At 42.1% G+C, this 16116-nt stretch overlaps 1 protein-coding gene across 5 annotated transcripts in view; it reads left to right on the plus strand.

Annotated features, from left to right (window-relative positions):
• Positions 1 to 16116, plus strand: part of ESRRG (estrogen related receptor gamma) — a 622952-nt gene that overhangs the window by 85844 nt on the left and 520992 nt on the right. The window contains exon 1 of one of the 5 annotated variants that reach the window (XM_044266834.1): positions 412 to 1172. The exons of the other annotated variants lie outside the window; for them this stretch is intronic. The gene's annotated coding sequence lies outside the window, so the exon portion shown is untranslated. Of the gene's footprint in view, positions 1 to 411; positions 1173 to 16116 lie in introns of those variants that run through there. 5 annotated transcript variants of the gene reach the window in all.

Raw genomic sequence — 16116 nt, forward strand, 5'->3', positions numbered from 1 at the left:
GGTTAATTTTCTTTGTTGCTGTTAGTGTTTGATGTGAATCCTCCTATATTAATGTGGTTTTTGAAATGAAAAATCCCTACATGCACAAAGAGTGCCTTGGATAGTTTTGCATTTGCAAATAAAGCCCTAACAAATGCTCATTTAAAAAATATATTTTCCCAGCTGAGCACATTAAGGCTATATGCTGCATCTTTGTATTCACTTCAATAAACCAGGTGTGCTTTTGGAGATTAGCTATTTTTTATAAAGAATGATTTTGAAATAAATGACAATGGGCTCATTTCTCTTTATGCTGAGGATAACATTAAAGGAAAACTGCCGTGATTAGTTTTAATATCTCAGATAGCTTAATGAGTACTTACTAAAAATGTGTGTGAGTGTATGTGTGTGTATGTGTGAGCACACAAACACAGAAGGTAGATATATGTGTACACATGTGCCTGAATAATTTTCCAACATGTTAGGTAATACCTGTCAGGGATTTTAATAACCCAGTGTCAGTGAGTTATCCTGGTGGCTGTTTTGCTGAGGCTTTCAGCAGGAAGTCCATTTTCCCATGGAGTTGGGGTTGTTTTTTGTTTTTTTTTTTAAAGTGTCAGTCAGAAAATATGAAAATGGCCTGGGATTTTATGTGTCAATTATAGTCAATGAGTGTATGCCTCTTTATAAGTGATCTGGAGTTCTTTTGCACCTTATGGCTGGTCTGTAACATGAGCTGGAGGTCAGATGAGGGATATGGGATGTATGGGTTAGGTTTGGGGTAGTGAGTGTGTGGATAATATTAGGAACGAATTAAGAGGTGGATTAAAGATATCCAAGAAGGGGCCACATGATTTTGTATAGAACGAGCTTGGAGTGGGATGAGACGGAGTCATTTCAAGATATTTCTAGGGTAGTTCTATAGTTAATGAATAGAATCAGGTGCATGCCGACGGTGGGAGGGGCCCCATGGTTGAGAAACTTAGGTAAACCAGAGAGCCTCAGGTATCAGTAGAGCTAGTGTTCAAGAGGCTAATCACAGGAGCCAATCTGGGTAGGGATTCCCATGCAGCCAAAGGGAAGGTGGTTAGCAGATGGATGATTTCAGAAGGATCTATTGGTCATCCTGTGGAGGGGAAGGAAATGTCTCGAGTGTCTGCATTTCAAGGTCTGCTACCCAGTTCTGCTGAGAGGTGATGATTTTTTTATTCAGAGAACTGACTAAGTCTTGTCTGAAAGATTATCCAGGGTGTAATAGTCAAAGGGTCTGTAGTTGGTTTCTTTCTCCTTTTTCTTGCCTTTGGCTGCGTGAATGTTCCTGGTATCCTTTCTAGAAATTGAAGAGAGAAAGTTGAAATTGAAATCTGGCGGCTGTTTCTTGTCGTGGTGGTGGTGGGGGTTCAGAACTCTGGGTGACAGTGTGAGTGAAGGGACAAGATCGCCACTGGGGCTGGTACTGCAAGTGGAGAAAATCCAGGAAAGGTTATTATCCCTGTTTTCTGCAGCCCTCTACAGTCGATCTCTAGCTCTCCACATCGAGTTCTTCGTTTTTGTCTCGTTCCCAGATGGGCACAGTCTATAGAAAGAACATTAGCACTTTGTCTCTAGAAATACGACTTAAACTACCATCTATATGTGCTTTTAAGAGCCAGGATGTGGGTGCAAATAAACCTAATTTTTCTGCCTTTTATCCTGAGAAGGTGGCTGGAGATGAGAGTGATGAAAATAAGGACAAAAATAGCTAACTTTACAACTCTGGTTTAAGATAATGGCTCTTTAATAAAAGTGTGGAGGAACGCCATTGTCACGAGATTCTTTATTGGCTCTCTTAAGCCTGGAAAGGGTCAACAGTGATGTACTTGACTTCAGGAAGTATGGCTGAGAATTTTGGTTAGCTAGAGATAAGTTATGGAATATTCATTTATTATGGATAGGTTTTGAAAATGACACAGACTTTTCAGGTGGAGTCAGGTGATTTTATATTGTTTGTGTAAATGGAAGAGAGAGAGCCTTCCTCTCTCTGCAGTGGAACCCAGCTTCCTTCTTTCCATTTATGGAAAGTGCTTTTGAGGCCCATGTTAGCTGCAACCAGTGAGGGTGTCCACTTTGCTGTGTCCAGGAGTAGAAAGTGCAGTGATTGCCCTGGAGATGCATGAGGTGTCTTCTTTGCTGAGTTTTCTAATGAATGCTGGGGCTTGAGCATCCATACATAGATTATTATGGAGCGTTCTTTTATGCTTCTATGCTTGTGAATGCCAAGAAATCCTTAATGTTTGGCATGGCCTTTGAACTGGAGCTGGGAGCAGAAGGAGAAATAGGAATTTATGAGATGATATTTTTGAGGATGCAGGGGGAGAGATCAGGAAACTGAGTCTAGAGAAGGTGGGGGCATACCATGACAATGGATGGAAGTTGTGGATTTCTTCGCTAGGAACTTCGGAAGCATACCTCGCAGTCCAGGGGGTGAGTTGATAAACAGCAGTTACGTGGCTGTGTCACCAGCGCTCATCAGTCCTTGCCAACCAGAGCTTCCTGCTTCCTGGCTGCTCTCATTTAAATAAACCCTTTTGGAGAGGTTTTTTGTTTGTTTGTTTGTTTCTTTTGTTGTTGTTGGGTTTTTGTTGTTGTTGTTGTTTTTTGGTGAATAGACCAGGTTTCTAATTTTAGCTGTGACAACTTATAATTAGAAACCTCTCCAAACTTACTTGTTTACAAACACCTGCATCAATAGTTCCTGTTTACTATTTTGGAATGGGCTGTGCTGGCACAGAAAATGGGGGTGAAAGGGGATGCCAGTCCCTCCATTGGTATGTTTTCTTATTCCTCCTGGATGCCACAGGGTAGGCTGTGTGCCTTTGTGCGTGTATGTGTGTGATCAGGTGTGTGCGTGTGTGTGTGTGTGTGTGTGTGTGTGTGAATGTTTTCTTTACTTCTCCCCCAGGTGGATGCCTCCAGCCCATCCAGCAAATGCTCTGGCCTGCGTCACACTGCAGGGCTCTCTCCTTCTTGGGAATCAAAGAAATTGGTGGTCAGTTATTTGGGACAAGGTTAGATTTTAAATGACACCCCAGAGAGAAATTTTAGCAACTAATTTTAGCAACTCAGGATCTGCATTGGATAAAATGCTTTCTCTATTTCCATAATTTCTATATTTATATGTCATTCAGCATACTGTATAGCTGAGTGATTCAAGAAAAACAAATAGGGAGAGCTATCCATAATATAAATAATTCTACATTTTATCAAAGCAGAAATACATATCTGTGGTTAGAATGAGCCCACCTAGTGAAGTGATGGCTTCTTGCCGACCGAAATGGAATGCTATCAGGGATCATCAAAAAGATGACAGCCAGGTAGTCGAATGATAGAACACTGCCCTGTTCTCGCTGATTCCAGATCATAAAATGTCAGTGGAGAACCCACTGGGTGCATTGCTTTGAATAGAATCTTGATGATTTCTTGGGACAAGCATAGTTATTCCCTTCAAAGAATGTAAAAAAGATATTGCATGCCAAAGCAAGATTTAAAATAAGAAGTAAAATTAGAACACAGACTCACAGACCAATATCTAATTCTAATTGAAGTGGAGATTCTGTAGGAAACCAAGCAGGTGTGGGCCTGAGCTGTGATACTTGAGTCCGCCAGCTGGGAGGGTGACAGTCAGATGCCTGTTTACTTTCCACTATTGGAGACCACTTCATGTTCCCGGGAGGAAACAAAGTCGAAACATTAAACAAATGCTCTCAGTGCTGGGCTTGTCGTGGAGACTGATCTTTCCCAGAGGTGTGGAAGATGGAAAAATCTGCTTCTCAGATCTAATCTGGACATAGCTAGCTTCTTTGCTATTACACCCGAGATCAATTAGATTAAAAGCCTATTTTAAGTCTCTACCGAATCTCATCCTTTTCGAGCCATGAACCGTGTTCTATATCGATGAGTGTGTGTGTATGCGTGTGATTTCGTATGTAGACATTCTGTCAATTCTTAAAAATGTACTACCTTTATGTACAAACTTGCAATGGATGTTTAAAGGATTTAATGCATTTGCTGCCTTGTATCAGAAGAATGATGGAGGGATTCAGTGAGGGAAAAGGGCTGTTGGCACAGCCTCTAGGCTGTTACTTTCACCAACTGTGGTGTCAGCTATGATCTTTTTTCAGTATTTCTGACTGTGGGGCCTCTTAGCTAGAGATCCCTGGGTCTTTGGGATTTCATTTTTTTTTATTAAAAAATGAGAAAATTTTCCTGCTTTTACTGAGCATCTACTCTCTGCAGAGTTTTTAAAGTCAGGATGGAGGGGGAGAGCATGAACAAATATGGGAGATTATCCTTGCTGTGGAGGATGCCCGGTGTAGAACAGAGGATCTGAATATACTCTAGGGCAGTGGGATGTATTGCCAGAAGCTACAAATAGAGCTTAGTATTAAAGTATTTGATCTGGTACGTCTTTCCTTTAAGCCTAGCAAGTTTCTGAGCCTCCCTTTGGGTTGAGTGGAATATGGGCAACAGCATCTATTGGGCACCACTGTGTACAGTGTGAACTGTGAACACACAGATGTAGGGAGGAGATTCTAGAGTCAAATTAGGTTGGTTTGAATCCCAAGCCAAATACATGCTCATAGTGTGTTCCCTTGGAGAAATACCTTGAGCTCCCTAATTAACAGTTTTTCTCATCATCAAAACAAACCATTTCAGGACTTTTTAAAAAGATTTTATTTATTTATTTGATAGAGAGAGAGAATGAGAGAGAGGGAGCTGGGGAGGCAGAGCCTGATTCAGGGCTCGATCCCAGAACCCTGGGATCATGACCTGAGCTTCAGGCAGACACCCAATGACGGAGCCACCCAGATATCCCATCTCAGGTTATTTATTTATTTATTTATTTATTTTTAGGTAAGAGGTTTACTATTCTTGTGAACATATTTCATAGGAAAGGAAAAAACTTAATTGTTGATGAAAAAATCCTGAAATATTTCAAAACTAAGACTTGCATCAGTTGACCAAAAAAAAAAAAAAAAGAAAGTTTTTGATTGTTAACTCATCGCCATAAAAGGTTAACTAAAGCAACAGCTCCACTTATTAAATCCCACAGTAGTAAGATGAATAATTTGAAAAGAATGAGAAAATTCCAGTTGGAAGGCAGGTGAATGTGGAAAGGAAGAAAAAGGGAATATCGAGATAACACAGTGTCCTCTCAGTTTTCTTCTTCATCAGACCGTAGACCGTAGACAAGGTGGTGATTTCAGAACTTTCTCAGCCAACCTGCTGAAGAGACAGAATTTGAAGCCACCAGTTCAGGGACTTTCTTCTTCGATGACCAGTCCAATTCAGTTGCTACTTATATAACTCACTTTGAGACCACTAGTCTGAAATTTTAAAGGAAAATAGTGTCTTAATTCTTATGAAATAGAGGCCAAGAATGGGAAGCCAAATATATGTGTTGTGGGAGATGTCCCTCCATATTAAAATTAAACTAGTAGCTCCTGTCATCCTCTCTCTCTCTCTCTCTCTTCCCTCCTCTCCTGTGAGTGTTGTGTTTTGTGTTTTGTGTGTGTGTGTGTGTGTGTGTGTGTGTGTGTGTGTGGTTTATCTGTAGTTTAAGTTCCCATTGAGCCCAGGCTACAGGGATTCAGAGAGAGTTGGTACAGTCATGTCGATCACTGGTTAGAGAATATTCCTATTCGGGAGGCACTGAGACAGGGCTAAAAAGTAAAAAGAAAAATAAAGAGGTAGTCTTCGGATTCTGGGAGCTTATGTTCATGGTGCAGGAACGGAATGTACCAGGTTGCCGAGTGAGAACACATTTAAAAATTTGTGAAATCGATAGGGTAAAGCTCGTGTGTGTAAAGGCTTTGAAAGAGAACTCATACTAGATTTAGGTAAATCAGAAGCAAAACAAAACAAAACATGTAGAGTCCTGAAAACACCCTTAAAAAAGGTGAAGGGGGCCTGTTAAATCTCTCCCCCATCTGGGTGTTCTCGATGACTCTCAGGAGACCAGATGTAAAAGGGAGAGGGAACTCTTTGTCACTGGGAGGCAGAGTCAGGGGCTTGGAGGCGCTTGTCAATGCCTTGCCCGGTTCTACCCAACATGCTGAGCCTGCAGCCCAGAGGCAGGCGGCCTGGGAGTGATTTCTTTGACCTTGGAGGAGAAGTCTTCTCTAGTGGTCTGTGTTTTCGAGCTAGGATTCAACTTAGCTCAACTTAGCTCTCCCCTGTAGAGAGCTAACAAAGAGCAGGGTGGCCGTGGAAGAGGAAATCCCGTGATGCTGACTGGTTGACTTCCTGTCAGATACTATTAATCATGGGGTGTGGCCCTTGGGGCAGAGCCTCCAGTGTGACGGCGCCTTCTAGGGAGACTTTCTGGTCTCCTTTAAATTCTAAGAAGTACTTTAGTCTTTCTTCGGAATAGCTCTGCCTCCAGCTTCCATTTTTTTCACACAGTCACCTGAGTTTTGACTTCAGTCAAGTTTTTAACTTTTGTGTTAAACCTGAACATCCTGTTAAATATGGCAGGCCCCAGTGAGTGTTCTTCTCTGTATATCTCGGTTCTGTGACCGGAGATCATCGAAGGGTCTGGCCTTGTGGAGAAAACTGTCTGAAGACCATTGACAGGCCTGCTTCTGGATGGGCACCAAGTAAGCCTGGCCCCATTCCTCAGCTGCCCTTATCCACCTGCCCAGACCAGTAGTAACGACAGTAGCCATTCATTATTTTAGAAGTGCATTAGCATTTTGCTAAATATCATTTTAAAAACTGAGATATAATTGACATACAACCTCGTCTTTGTTTCAGGTGCATGAAACGCTTTTTATATATCACCCATTAATTGTTCAGGCAATCCTAATGAAGTAGATATGACTAGTCTCACTTGAAGAGTGGCGAGTTTGAGACCCAGGCACGGTCAGTGAGCTGGCCAAAGTCGCACCCCGGGGATTTGAACTCAGGATTAACCTGCTCTGTATGGTCCTCCCTTTGACAAGGAGAATCTGGCGTTGAATTAAAAAACCTTCTCAGATACTTTCAATGTGTTTAAAAAACAAAGTAACTTAACACAGGAGAAGGGAAAGGAAAATAAACTCAGATGAAAATAGAGAGGGAGGCAAACTGTAAGAGATGCTTAAGTGTAGGAAACAAGCAGGGTTGCTGGAGGGGAGGCAGGTGGGGGGATGGGGTAACCGGGCGATGGGCATTAAGGAGGGCACGTGATGTTATGAACATCGTATGCCTTGGCAACTGATGAATCACTGAATTCTACCCCTGAAACTAATAATACAGTATATGTTAGCAAACTGAATTTAAATAAAAGAATTTTTAAAAAACCAAAGTAATGTGTAGATAGAAGACATTATTTCCCATTTTTTCCATATAGCGCAGGGAATCCCCATTCTTCATGCTCTTGTCTACAGTGGGCTGTTCATTCTGGATTGCTGGCCAACAGCTCCCCCCTGTTGTTGAGTCCCAGGAAGCACGCGGTGAGCCTGCTGTTGTGCCATAGAGCCCCGAACGCCACCTGAGACGAGGAAAGGGCTGACTCCTTGCTCCTGTGCCTTGGGCTGTCTCCCACCCTTGTCCACCTGCGTTAGAAGGTTTTGTGGGAGCAAGTTGGCTTTTGTCTCGGGGGAAGCTGCAGTTGTCCTAGCCGTTCAGATGTCAGCACCCAGACGGTGGGACAATGTGTTTAATTGCTCTGTGGCCGGTGTGATGCTTCCTGCATGTGCCAGGCCCCCCGGTGGTTCACAGGACTAAGCTGGATTGTGGAGAAAAGTCCCCTCGGGCCGATCAGAACTTCAGAGTCAGGAGTGGCACGGTTTGAGACAGACCAAGGGGAACAAAGACATTTCAAAAAGATATGTATGGAAACAATAAAAGAAAAAAATTCAAAGTTGGACTTTGACATAAAAGGATTTCAGAGTTGGAAAGGGAGGATTTCAGTAATATGGGAGAAATGGGAGTGAACTCCATATTCAGAGACTGTCTGGGCTCGAAGGGCTGGGAGGACACCCGTAGCTCTGTGGGGGAACGGTGCCTGGGATCGCGGGTTTGGAAGGGGCTGGATGGAGCACGGGTGTCACATGGGACTTGGGGGGAGGCGCTGCATGGAGAAGGACAGGTGCTCCTGTGGGGGGGATGGCTAAGATCCGGCAGGAACACTTCTCTTATCCCATCTCCCTCCCGTTCTGGGTGCGTGGGCTGCTCCCGGCCCCTCCCCTACCAGGCTGCACTCTGGGCAGAAGGTCCTCGCTGGGGACCAGAGGCAGCACTCAGTATTGCTAATGAGGTTTCAGGGGGTGCTTTTTCTAATATAAATCAAAGATTACAGGGGCACCCCTTTTTCATCCACCCCTCTCTGCCAAAGCCTTAGTCATGGGTTGCTGCGGGCTCCTGGCCACGGGGGACAGTCTGTGCCTAAGGCTATCAGTGAAGATAGCTATTTAAGAGGTTTTACTTTTATATCTGAGCAGCCAAATTGTGCATGTAACAATGGGGACCAATTATTGCACAATAGAGCATCCCCAATGAAACAGAGAGAGTGTATGTTTAATATGCAATGAATGACACCGTCTTCTCCTAAACAATGAGAGCATTTCCAGGCCATTGGGGGGAATGGGATTCCATTCTGAAGTTTCATTTGTTTGTGAAAGTGATATGCACGACCCTTTCATCCATTATTGTGAAAATAATCACCCCCAAATAGTCAAATAAGTAATAATAAAATATCACCATTTGTGGTCATGTGTATGGGAAAGAGAACTTTTCTGGGTTTGCAGTATCATTTCTATACCCTTTTCTTTGGAAATCGAACCTTGTTGGGTTCTAATTTATCTCCAGCTCAAGTGATTATAGTGTTAAATAGTTTGAAATACTTAAAAAATTCCATACTGTTGACAGTGGTTGTCCAGTGGTCCTGAATTGAACAGGAATCCTGAATTGGGAATCCTCATTTCCCTCAAGGTTCTCGAAGTCTGCTGTTTTATCCTCCAACAGAGGTCACTGGGAAAAAAAAAATTCACCATCCGCTCAAGATATTTTATAGAGGAAAACGTGGTCTGGTGAGGATAAGAGATTTAATTCAAGATCATAAAATGAAAGAACTGAATGGTTAATGGAGGGCTTACTGAAAATTTAATTTTCTGTAATTAAAAGAGAATGAAAGTAGCAGAGACAAAAATTCAGGGTGCAGCTTTGTTGAAGAAGGTATGTCTCTTGAAAAACATGGGGTAGGCGTTGCCTTTTTTTTTTTTAATGTAACATGATAGCATAGCATAGTTTTCATTGGTAAAATTTAAAGTGACTGACTTTTCCTGGTTTGCCCAGGATGGTCCTGATATTTTGCACATTAGCATGGAGGAATACTCTGAACTCCAGGACACCTCTTAGTCCTGGGCAAACGGTGGTGCTTGGTCACACCGAATTTGGCCAAAAAAAAAAAAAAAAAAGCTATATTATTAGGATAAAGTTGTCACATTTTTCCTTGGAAGCTAAATTTCTTCATGCTCAGCTATCTTAAGGGGGAAACTGACAAGTCTGGACTATCCTTTCCAACTTCTAGAATTTTCCTCATGGTTTCTCCACCACATTTAGGACATGGTGGAAATATGGAGATTGGTGGGGGAATTCTGTCCAAGCATAATGTTTTTGGCACCGCATTTAAGACCAGAGTATTGCAAGGACAGCAGTGAGGCCAGGTCGGCAGACTTTCTCTATAAAGGGCAAGTTAGTAAATATTTTAGCCTTTGCTGGCCACACATAGTCTCTATTACATGGTCTCTCTCTTTTTTAAAAAACAACTCTTTGAAAATGAAAAACTCTGTTTAGCTTTCAGGGTATATAAAAATAGGCTGTGGGCCAGATTTGGCCTCTGAGCCAAACTCCCCTGTAGAGCATTGCTGTCCAACAGAAATATAATGCAAGTGATTTTTTTTTTTTTTAGTTTTAAATTTTCTAGTAGAATCGTTAAAAAAATAAAGAGTTAAGGTAAATTGAGGTTTAATAATGCATTTGATTTTACCCAGTATGTCTTAAATATTACCTTTTTAACATGTAACTCGTACAAAAATTATTAGTGAGATAGTTTGCATTTTTGGATCCTAAATCCTAGAAATCCAGACTAGCCACATTTCGAGTTTGTAATGGCTGCATATACATGGCCGGGGGCCACCATATTGGATGGCACAATGCTGGGGCATCTTTATAACGTATAATGTGACAAATCTGCAGCCCTTCTCCTTTAGTCCTTTATCACCTCAATGAACACAGACACAAAACAAAACAAAACAAAAGAACAAACAAAACAAACAAAAAAAGATCTTAGAACCAGAAGATGGCTTAGAGATCATCTAGTTTCACACTTAATTTTGTAAGTGAGGGAGCCGAGGCTCAGAAAGGCTAAGTAGTTGGCCCAGGATCACACAGCTAGTTTAGCAGCAGATCTGATACCAGAACTCGGGTTTCTGGACATGCCAGGGGCCTCCCACCCCCACCCCCCACTGTAAGGTCTCTCAGTTCTCTAAAGTTGCCATTAATGACCCTGTGCCTGGGAGTCATCAGGAAAATGGTTGATATTCCGGTCACGGTGATGTGTTTACCTATGCAGAGCCCAGTGTTAGGTGCCATTTCTGGTCTGTGGCAAACATGGGAGAGGTCTGGCTGGGAAAAAGGGTGGTGTCTATGGCCATAGAGGAAGGGAAGGGAAGGGGAGACCTGTGTTTTGATCTCCTGAACAGACAGGAAAGATAAGAATACATGGGCCCATGCTTGTGTGTGTTTGTATCTTCATGGCATCCCGCCTCTGGACCATCTGATTGCTTCTTGAACCCAGGCAGCCTCCTAGACAAAGTGTGGGATCTGGGGGCTGGCGTCTGCTGTGATGGAAAGGATACTCAGTACTGGTGGTTCTCTTTTCTTTGCCTGACAAATGGTTGCCCCTCGTGCTAAAGGAAGGAGTAAGCTGAGTAAATATTGGTAGTGTAATCAGAGTAAATGGAAGAGAACTTTCGTTGCTTTATAAGTAGCCCAAACCCCTGCCTTTATTCGGGCATTTTCTTTCTTTTTGGTCAGTGTGCATTTTTCTTTTTTGGACCTGACTCCTTTTCTCTCCACTTAAGGGAGTTACAGCCCAGCTAAAGAATTTTATGAATAGGAAAACCCTGTAGTGCATTTAGCTTGGGGAAATGTCCCTTAGAATAGATTGTTTCTGAGTCAAGTGTATAAATATTCTGGCTCAAGACTATACCCTTTTTTCTTAATGAATTGGTCTGGCGGTAGTTAAAGCCAAGTGTGGTCTAGCAGAGTGCTCCAGAGAGAAAATTGAATGGACAGAAAGCCCAGTCATAGTTTTCAACTTTATGTAACGTGTTTCGCAATATATTAGAAAATTAACTTAATGACAAGTGGCAGGACCTGTTGTGTAAGCTGGTCGGTTTGGAAGCAGTCTGATGTCTTTTCTTCTCTTCCCTGACCCTCCCCGTGGAGTGAATTTTGAAGACACAAACAGCTGCCATGGGACCTGCTCAGTTTCCTGGTGACTCATTCAAGTTGATCATCCCTTACAGTCAGTTTCTGAGCTAGCCAGGCTAAAAAAAGGAATTTTTCATGGACTACTTTAAAAGAGGGCTGCTAATCCATTTTTCTTATTATTTTATGTTCTCTGCTTTTTACACTACCCCCACCAGCTGGTTAATCATGCAAAAGCTGAACACTTCATTAGCTAGTACACGGTCGCCCATGGGCATTTCTGTTGTAAATTAGTTCTTTCTATTTATACAGGTAAGTCATGGCCAAAAGTCTTATAAGGTGCCAAAGGTAAGGGTTAGAATTAATTTCTTCTTCTTCTTCTTTTTTTTTTTTTTTTTGAGTTTTTCAGAGAACTCGTTTTAAACTCTGAGTTCTAGTGATGGGCAATTACTTTTGAATTAAAGAGGAAAATAGAAGGCAAATCTTTTTCTGAAGGTTCCAATGTTGTAGTATAGGTACGGTTAAAGTGGCTTTTGGTGAAGCCCTTGCCTTTCAGAAAGGGGGGGGCAGAGGGTGCCAATATTTCATATATATATATGTATTTTAAGGCAAGGCCTAAAAAAATATTTGAAGAGGCTCTTGCAATTCAAGCAGAAGGCAGAAGAGAGGCTAATTAGAGTCTTCAACAAATTCTGCTCAAGAACTGGTGCCCATAGATACATGTAATTAGTTATATAGCCTGTGCAAAAACCCAGTAACTACATGCGGGTTTCTTTCTTATATTTTATTATTATTTTGCTATTTTGTGCTTATTTCCAGAAATTGAAGAATATTCTTTCCTACTTTAATATTTCCAGGAAAAACTGCTTGTGTATTTGGAGGGAAATACTGGGAGCTGATTCCTAAATTTGCAGTTCCTAACAACACAAAATTAAACTCAGAAGTCTCTCTCTTCCTTCTCCTGGGAGGAATTATTTTCATGAGGGGCTCTACAGTTTTATGAATTCTGCTAAACAGGCAGAGCGCAGGCCTCTTCTGAACTTGACATCAAATCTTGATAAGGCTGTCCTCGAAAGGAGTATTGGGCTGTGTCTACCAGCCACAGTTTTCTGCAAGTATGAGTAAAATTTCTATCTCCAGTGTGGGTTCTCTTAGACTGTTTTCTGCATAGCTTCCTAGCAGAAGGGTCTTTTGGCAATATCTGTTCTAGTTGTTTCCTTCATGGATGTTTCCAGTCTTTCCAGATCTTTTCCTGGAGCGGTCATGGCAATAGAGACTGGGTTATTTTTCCTTCCGTAAAGCTGAAATAAGACACTCTTCTCTAATGTCTGATTCCCTTCAGAGATTATACTAAGTAAAGGTAGATGCCTGATGGAGGGGACGGGTGAAGGGGGTTGTATTGAAATTGTAGGAATGGGATTCAGAGAGAAATGCAAAACCAAATCTGCTTATCACTTGGATTTTTGTGACTCTTGTTAAAATTTCTAGAAAACGGGGAAATATCAGTTGATTGTTGTTATTTTTTTTAAAGATTTTATTTTATTTTTAAATCATCTCGATATCCTGGGTTTTGAACTCACAACGTCAAGATCCAGAATCACACGTTCCACGGATAGGGCCAGCCAGGCACCCCTGATTGTTGTGATTCCTTTTCCCCAATTCTAATAATAAGGCATTGGTCTAGGAAGCCTTGATGGGCATGGAGATTAGAGAAAGCCTAAATTGACGCGATAATTATGCACATGACCCTCCTGACCAAGAAGGCATCTTTCGTGTGTTTAGCCCTTAAAAGGGCAAGTGTTGTACTGTATTGTTACTCGTCTGCTTTATTCTGTCGTATTTTTGTTGCAGGGGTTTTCACATAATCCCATCGTGCATTAGGAGCCGGGATTTGCCTCGCGTGTTCTGACCCCTTTCGGATCCGTGGGTAGCTGTTTTTCGCCTGGTGGGCCAGGAGTGAACCTTTTTTCTTTTTGCGTTACTTTCATTCCAGTTTAATGGTGCGGTTTGTGGCTCTTTGCTTGCAGTTTCAGTTCCTGTTTAAATACTAGAATCTATTGTGTGTCTCCCTTTCTAGAAAACATCATTGCATTGCTAACTGGCAGGGGCAATTACGTGTACAGTATTATGAAAAAATAAAGGTCCCAGGCCCTAAGATGTAACTTGATTTCTAATTGCACCAAATCCCTTCTGCGAAAGTGGCACGTCAGGGTTGAAGAAGGCCTAAAACAGAGAATTAGGGTGTAAGGAGAGAGGGGTATAATTCAGCCGATCTTCTCGGCACTGGTGCCTGTCAACGGGGGAGAAGCTTGGTGACCGTTTCTTCTTTTTATCATAGGCGTTCAAGCTTTATTCATTCTTTTTTTTGGGTGCTGGAGACAGTAACAAGATTGTTCTCTGTGATTTTTTTTCCAGAATCAGTAGAGTTGGTAGGAAGTCGTTCCTGGCGACAGTACATTTTGGGAAGGGGATGGATGGCATGGCCTTTGGAGTGGGAAATATAGGTATATATATATTTAAAATTTCGAGATAACATTTCAACGTCTTGCCTTGTGAGATACATCTTTTCAAACAATCTTGCGGGAGATGGTCTGCACTAATACCTAGCAAAGAAAGGGGTCAGCCGGGTCAGAGAAATTCTGGCAGTTGAGCGAAACCACGATTACCCTAGGTTGGGCCCTTTCTTCTGGGCCTCTGCCAGGGCTGGCAGGCAGGGCGTCCCCTTTGATGGAATGCAAATTCCCAGCCATGGGGCTCTGCCTGGAATGTTTTTAGTTAAGCAAGTAATCCATAAGGCACCCTAGGCTGTTTGTGTGTAGCTGTACTTTGCAGGCAAAGTTAATGTGGTTAATATTCAACTGAACTTTTGGGGGGTTACTAATCCCTGAGGCAGATTTGCTAGAAAAGGCTACATATTAATAGCCCTCCGAGTCAGACACCCCCAAGTGGAGAGCAACAGGTGTGATCCCACGTAAAACATTACAAAAGTTAGCCAAACTCAGGGTAGAGATTCTGTTGAATCATCCTTTCGCTGGAGCCCTGGCCTTCTCTGAATCCATAACTCCTCGTCAAGGAGGGCATGGTCTTGAGCGAGTGTACCTTTGCAAAACTCTTTAATTAAGGCAGGAATGTCTTTAAAACTCTAGCCATTTGCAGGGTCTTCCAATAAGTGGGACCAACTTGGTTCTGATTTTCTGCTGCCTTTAATTAAAATAGAGCTTTTCTTCTCTTTCTTTGCCTGAAAGGGAAGGATGTTATGTGACTCTGTTGGGCTGATGGGTGGACCCAGGAGGGGATCTGGTCAGCAGGAACAGTGGTGGTGGCCTCACAGGCCACAGGTCAGACAGAGCGCTGTTCATGCCTCCAACTCAGGTGGGAATTAAATCACAAGTTGCCCAAAGTTCTGTGGGGCTCAGCAGGCCAGATGAGAGGTCAGGAAACGAGAGGCAAGGTGTTGAGTCACCAAGCATGGCTGACCTCAGTGGGGCAAAGGTTATTCTCTGCTGGGGGTCTTGGGCTTAGCTTTTTATCGTTTTACAAGGATTTTGCTTTTTTGGCTCTCTCTTCTCTCTTTTTCAGCCACATGTTATTCTTGATAGGAATAATATGTAAAAGGGAGAATAGAAAATCAGAGGGAAAGTGAACTACTATGACTGTCGTAGCCACATAACCTTGTTTTCCAGAATCAAAGATAAAAATAATAAAATAAAAAATCATAAAATAATTTATTATATAATTAACATTCATCCAATATTTTTCAGGACACTTCAGTTCTATTTTTCTATTACCATCAAATGTCCTGATCCTTGGTTTCTATGTAATGTAAATATGAACCAATTTGGGTCCTTGTGCATAGACCATAGGCAAGGAGAACAGGTCAGGCTTATAGATCTCACTCTTTTACGATGAACAGCAGCCTTATTGGGTAGTGGAAAAACATTAACATTTGTAAACGATTAAAATGGAGTTTTCAATTATCTGTGGACATTTTTGTCTTTCCCCACTGTCCTTGACCACAAATAGGTGAATTAATTTTCTTGTGCATATACTTTTTCCACAGTACATACTGATTTACCCCAGAAGTTAGAACCAAAAGGCCTAGACTGATGTTACTTAGGATTTTTAAAAAGAGATTTATTTTTGGCTACAATGATGTGATATAGATGTCACCCTATTGAGCTTTTATTTTTAATGACCAAAATTCGCAAAAATCACCCTACAGAGACACATGCTAAATAATTCTTGCCCTGTTTCCACAAAACAAAAGCAGCCTGTGGATGCTTTTCCCCTATTGCCTAATTTTCTAAAGACTTTTTTGAGCCAGATGACACTGTAGACTTCAAGACTTCAGTGTAGACTTGAGCCAGGTAGGGCTCTTTGCCTTCTCAGTTATCCCGGTCACCCAGACCTCCTAACCTAAGGGCCCTTGGCGGAGTGTTGAGGGAAGTGGGGAGGTATTTAAAAGCTCAGAGTTCACAGTCAGGTGACCTAGTTTAAAACCAGGTGCCGTTCTTGCTAGAGGTATGACCTTGGGTGGTGTGTTGCTGAAACCCTTTGGGCCTCAGTTTCCACCTATGTAAAATGGGAAGGATGTTGCTTAATACCCCCATTGCGGTTGTGAGGAGTAACAGAGAGAGAGTCCATAAAGTACTGAGCACAGTGGCCGGTCCATGGTAATGC

Source organism: Neovison vison, chromosome 10, assembly GCF_020171115.1.
Source record: "Neovison vison isolate M4711 chromosome 10, ASM_NN_V1, whole genome shotgun sequence".
Classification (NCBI taxonomy): Eukaryota; Metazoa; Chordata; class Mammalia; order Carnivora; family Mustelidae; genus Neogale; species Neogale vison.